We start from the raw sequence: 6,297 nt of genomic DNA, 5'->3' as shown, positions 1-6,297 counted from the left end.
AACCAAGTCACACCAGAAATTATTTTCCTGAACAATAAATAACTTAAGACAGAGCCTAACATAGGTTTTCTAGGTATTCAAATATTTACCAAGTACCTTTACTGAACAGGCCTAATTTTATTCTGCAGATATTCTAAACCAGATAGACAAGGCCACTGTCTTCACAGAACTTACCATGGAGGCTAAAGCTAAGTTAACAAGAACCTGTGTGTACTAGGAAGGGAGAAATAGTGTGCTGGGAAACTCAGGAGGAACACTTAAACCAAAGAGGAGTTCCCAGAGTGAGCTTCCTGGAGGAAGTGACCTGACATAAAAATGAAATTTAAAAGACAGGAGGACTAGCCAGAAAAGCAAAATGAGGAGGCAAGTTTATAAGCAGAGAGTATAGCAATGTGTAGAAGGCAAGAGGCAGAGAGCAAGAACCTAGTACCTTCAAGAACTGAAATTCCATCAGACCTGAGAGTGTCCAGTTGGATGTAAGAAGTAGCAAGAGATGACTTTAACAGATGAGTATAGATCCTGCAGAGGCATTTGGGACTTTATCCCAATAGCAGTGGGATCTTAAAGGTTTTAAACAGCAGAAATGTACTAGATTGATGTTTCTAAGAGCACTGTTGAGAGATCTGGGGGTGAGGGCTGGCTGAGAGCAAATGAAATGACTTGTGGAAGATGGTGAAAAGAAGACAAATCATGGAAACATCAAATATGAAAATCGGCAGAGGAAAACGAGACCACAGGAGCAGAAAACTTTTAAGTAATTTACCCATGACCTGACACACTGCCAAAAAGGTCAAGGAAAACAAAGCCTAAAAGTTTTCCATTGGGTTTAGCAATGAGGTAGTCTATGGTAAGATGAAGCCCATTAATACTAGTATCCAAATACATTCTCCAATGGTTGATGTGACATGTTAGCATTTTGGTTTCATTTTGTAACCCTTTAATTTTTTTTTTTTTTTCTAAGTAATCTTTATGCCCAATGTGGGGCTTGAACTGATGACCCCGAGATCCCGCTAAACCAGCCAGGTACCCATTATTTTGTAACTCTATATAAAAGCAGGTATCCCCAATTTCACATGGTTCAAACTGACCTCCATTTTTATACCCTTTAAGAAAAAATGACTGCACTCAACAAGCAGCCAAAACAATCTACTGCCACAGTCTTCAGCAATACCTTTAGGAACAATGACAGGGCTGAATGGTTTAAGTTTTTGACATGAAAGAATAAGGAGTCATTGGAGTCACCATGAAAACATACTAGGAGCTTTCATTCTAAGATTTAAATACAGTTAATCCACATTTAATCTGACATTCATGACCAAAACAAGACACCTTCGTGTTATGGAAAATGCCTATAATAACAATTACTAGGAAAAGAAAGTATTTCAGTCCTAACTTCATTGGACTCATTTTGAGAAATCTCCACATTTCAGTAATGATGCCTTGACTGGAAGTAATACACATATACACATAAAAATATCCAATTGCTGAGGCACCTGGGTGGCTTGGTTGAGCATGTCTGACTTCAGCTCAGGTCACGATCTCACAGTTCATGTGTTTGTGAGTTTAAGCCCCACATCGGGCTCGCTGCTGTCAGCCTGTCAGCACAGAGCTTGCTTTGGATCATCTGTCCCCCTCCCCTCTTTCTACTTTCCCCCCGCTTATGCTCTTCCCAGAACAAACAAATACATATTTTTTAAATCTAGTTGCTTAAACAAAAAGGATTTGTTGGCTCACCTGAGTCCAGAATCGTATTTGGTTTAGGCACAGTTGGATTAGGCTTCCTGTTGCGGTTCTCAGCTCTGCTTTCCACATGTTGACCTAAACCTAAAGCTGGATTCCCTCACGCTGGCTACCCACCACACCATCCAGTTACGGTGAAAGCTGCTCGTGATTGTCAAAATAAGATTCTAAGTTCACTCTGGTCAAATGGATCACTAGCTCACCCCTGAGATTACATATAGAGACTGGTTTAAACCAATTAAGGGCCACACCGGGAGGTAGGAATGGGATTAGTAATACCCAAAATGTATGACCACTATACACTGAGAGGTTAAATGGATACTACAGAGGCAACCAAAAATGTCCCCTCTACTCGATGGTCCAATCCAGCAAAAAATGACCCAGAAAGGAGCATTTGCACTTTGTTGTAAATGTATTTGCTTTATTAAAAAGCAAGATCCTTTGTAATGTATTTTCATGATCACTTTTGGCATAAATGCTCGAATTTAGATTCATTTGCTTTTAGGAAATCAGGGTTTAATTGCAGCCATCATTCAGAAACTAAGTTGTGAATTGGGGTTGCCTTTTCCTGCAAAGTATTATCTTACAGTCTTGAGCTATTCAGGAGCTGAAAAGAGCATTTTCTAAGTGAAGTCTGTTTTTTGTTAAGTTTCCTTTTTTTTTTTTTTTTTTTGGAGATAATTTCTCAAGGTCTTTGGTGATATTATACAGGAAATGTCACTCGTCATCAAAAACTTAATCCCAATGTCCAAATAATAAGACTGGAGCCAGAAGCACAGGCTGGAGCAGAGATAGAGAAGTCAGTGGATATGGAATGGGGATTGGGACCAGTCAAGAATACATACAGCAAGATCCCGGAATCAAGGGTGTTCCAAATTTTCCATATTGTTTTAGCATCTCTAGGTTCTTGTTCAAAACAATTCAGCAGTGCTATACATTATTGAGAATTTATGCATTTACTACCATTTTTTGGTTACAATGTCCAATTATGAAGTGAGTTCTTCATTCTACAGGTTTACTTATTGATTAACAATAAGATACCACACATGCTGTTATTTTGAAATCAGCAGTACTGCCAAGAACAAAAAAACCAATGGGAAGAGAAGCCATTTGTGCTCCATTGTTTCTGAATTTGGAAAATAAGTTCTGAGACCAAACATCATGTGCTCCATTTGAGGGATCAAGTGTGAAGACTGTTGTCACAAATTAGTAGGACTACCTGGTATTCAGAATTTTGAAAAATCACTGCATTGCACAATAGTAATAATAAACTGACCAACAGCACAGCCGTATGGAAAATAAACACAGAAGAGCAAGAGCATAAGCAACAATGAATCACAGAAACTGAGAGTTGGAGTGCTGCATATTGCAGAGGTTCAGAGTTTCCAAAAACTCTTATATGAGTGATGAGGTACAGATGCGTAAGTCATGCATGCAGAGAGGAGTTCATTTATATTGCGAAGCCTGCACTGTATCCACATGTAGCTGAATAAACTGAACTGAACAGAGACTATTGAATTTCCAAGGTTTCTTTCTATATTTCTGGATTGTTTTAACTATAAACACCAAAGACATACATTGGTGGACAATGTGAGGGCAGGGGTTGTTTGGGTATTGTTTTTTTTTTGTTTGTTTGTTTTTTAATGTTTTTTTTTTATTTATTTTTGGGACAGAGAGAGACAGAGCATGAACGGGGGAGGGGCAGAGAGAGAGGGAGACACAGAATCGGAAACAGGCTCCAGGCTCCGAGCCATCGGCCCAGAGCCTGACGCGGGGCTCGAACTCACGGACCGCGAGATCGTGACCTGGCTGAAGTCGGACGCTTAACCGACTGCGCCACCCAGGCGCCCCTGGGTATTGTTTTTTTGAAGATGGGAAAATCTATTAGACACAATGGCAGCTGTTATTTTTATTCATCCTTATTACATAAAATAAGTAAAAGGTGATAATGTTAAAATTATGATGAGGTATTTATTTCATTCACTTTCATTATTTAGTAACTGATGTATCTGTATCACTGTGTTTGCAAAATATTAGTTAGAAAATTGAAAATCTAATTGTGTGTTCTCTTGTTTTGGCCTGTTTTCGATACAAGTTCCAACAGCAAATAAATTTACCTTCTTGGGGCGAAAATGCTAGTTTAAGGATTTTAATTAATTTCTTCTGAGGTAACCAGTCTGTAAGTTTCTAAACTTTTCTAAACCTTTTATCCAAATATTAGTGGAAGAAATACCATCTACCTTTGTAAAGATAAAGTTATGATCTACTTATTTTAGAAAACTAATAACACAAAGCTCAACTCAACTATAACCAGATTGGCATATTTAAACTTTTGATCTCAGAAATCAGAATATTTCAAAAATAAAATAAGGAACTCTGTCATTTGGGGTCAAATTTGGGAGGAAATAGCTAAAATCACAGCTTGATAACTAGCACCAATGATTAATTGCTTTTTCAACATGTGGATTATCTTGGTGCCAAAAATTATGGAACAATTGCCTAACAAATTGGAGAGTCCCTGATGTCAGTACTCATATTTTCTTTGGATTATACTAAGCAATTATGCTAACCTTACTAATGACTGAGTAAAATGGTATTGTGCCTTGGGGCACATTTTGATGAACTACAGTTGTACTTCTCATAACCTAAGAGGCATATGCATAAAGAAGTATATTGTTCAGAATAGGGCTCTGTGACCTTTATGTTAGATTATAGAGAATTATAAATGTCTATCACATAACTATGAATATGTTTATCATTAATAGTCATAACTTTAAATTATTTACCTTCCTGAAAAATTAGTTGATAAAAGCTCATCTCCAAATAAATGTTTGATTTAAATAGCTCCGTTTTTGTTCCTAGAATTTACTACCCCATACCACATCCTCATATTCAGTTCAATTTGTTATTTGTACTAAATTTATTTGCATTTATTATTTGTACTGTATTTATGATATCAGATAAATCCTTTAAAACATGCATGTATTTAGCTTTAATCCTTTCCTTCAACTTCTATGTAATCCATCTATCGTTTCTTGCATGTGTTTCCAGTATACTTGAGGCTATTATCTTAATATCCTGGGCTTAAATAAATTAACACAAATTAGGATAAATAAGAAATTTAATTTATGATCTGACATTATGAGGACACAATCATGGTTGAATAATTATAACTATCTGAAATGTTCTATAACGTCAGAAAAGTTGATCTGTCACCAATGTGAGAATTACAAATCAACACCACTTTTCAGGGGAGATTATTTTTAAACATTCTAAATGGTCTTAATATTTAAGTAAAATACTACATCACTTAAAACTAAGGAACTATTAACTATTGAAATAGTAATTTATTTAGACAGACAACAATACAATGAACTTCTAGCTATCCCCAGATCTAAAGCTATATTAAATATGAGAATTGGGAGCACAAATAGAAATTATATTTTCTAACTCTCAGTCTCTTGCTATCAGATTTCTAAGAACACCTTTGATAATACCATATAACATTACATTTCAATCAAGATTTTGAATTTCAAATTTTAATAAAGTGACAACTGTTCTTTCATTCAAATTTTAAATATAATAAAATTAGTTTTTCCTAAAAACAAAGGGAAATTTTACATTCTGCCTTATGGGTTAAATGCTGCTATATATCAAAATCCAAATTTCACACTGTGGCCTAAGGGCTGATGGATTCCTGTTTTGCTTTCATTCCATTCTCTCCCTCCCCCTCCTCAAAAGGATCCAGCAACACTGTCCTCTGGGTCCTTAAGCTCATCCAGTTCTTCAACACTCACCACACACCACACTCCTCCCCACCCCTGTCCCCGAGCCCTCAAACTGGTGTTTCTCAGGCCTGGAACACTTCCTTGCAGGCACACTCAGGTCTTGCTTGTTAGTCTCCTCAGCCTTCAAGTCTCTGTCCAAATTCTGCCTCCTCAGAGAGGCCTTGCCATCTCATCTTAAGATAACACCTCTCTCCTTCCCTCCTTCCACCCCAGTTTCACTCTATTTCCTTCACAGACTGTACCACAATCTGAAATTATCTTGGTCATTGATTTATTTACTTTTCCACTGCCTCTCTCCGCTGACTAGAATATAAGCTCCAACAGCCTGGGGACTTGGTCTTACTAACTTCTGTATCCCCAGCACCTTGAACAATGGCACATGGCAGGTACTTGGTGAATATTTGTTCAGTGAAGAAACAAATGCAATGGACATTTCAACTTTTTAAGAAACATTAACAATATGTGTTTTTAGAATGACAAGATTAAATGGGTTCACGTCTTTGTATGGGAAATTGACTTTTGTTACACTGTGCAATCACTATAAAATAAATCTCTTTTCTCAAATTTCTTTTTCTCAAATTTTAATAGATTTAAAACAAGAGTGGAAAAAAATTGTTTTTCAATCAAGGGTCACCATTACGGAAATATGGAAAGGGCCACACATTAGCAAAAAAGCACCAGCCATTTTCAAAAACAAGCATAAAGGAAAGGAGCTCTTTTCAAACAAGCTGACCTAAAATAAAGCAGAGAGAAGTCAAATAAATAAAGC

General features: G+C 36.8%; 1 long non-coding RNA gene across 1 annotated transcript in view; it reads right to left on the bottom strand.

Annotated features, from left to right (window-relative positions):
* Positions 1-6,092: 6,092 nt before the first annotated feature.
* LOC131494999 (uncharacterized) overlaps positions 6,093-6,297 on the bottom strand; it is a 59,228-nt gene continuing 59,023 nt past the window's right edge. The window contains exon 4 of the long non-coding RNA XR_009253707.1: positions 6,093-6,261. This is a non-coding gene — a long non-coding RNA (uncharacterized LOC131494999). The remainder of the gene's footprint in view (positions 6,262-6,297) is intronic.

Source organism: Neofelis nebulosa, chromosome 14 (assembly GCF_028018385.1).
Source record: "Neofelis nebulosa isolate mNeoNeb1 chromosome 14, mNeoNeb1.pri, whole genome shotgun sequence".
Classification (NCBI taxonomy): domain Eukaryota; kingdom Metazoa; phylum Chordata; class Mammalia; order Carnivora; family Felidae; genus Neofelis; species Neofelis nebulosa.
The sequence above is the reverse complement of the archived record's forward strand: the minus strand, read 5'-3'. Positions and strand labels throughout refer to the sequence as shown.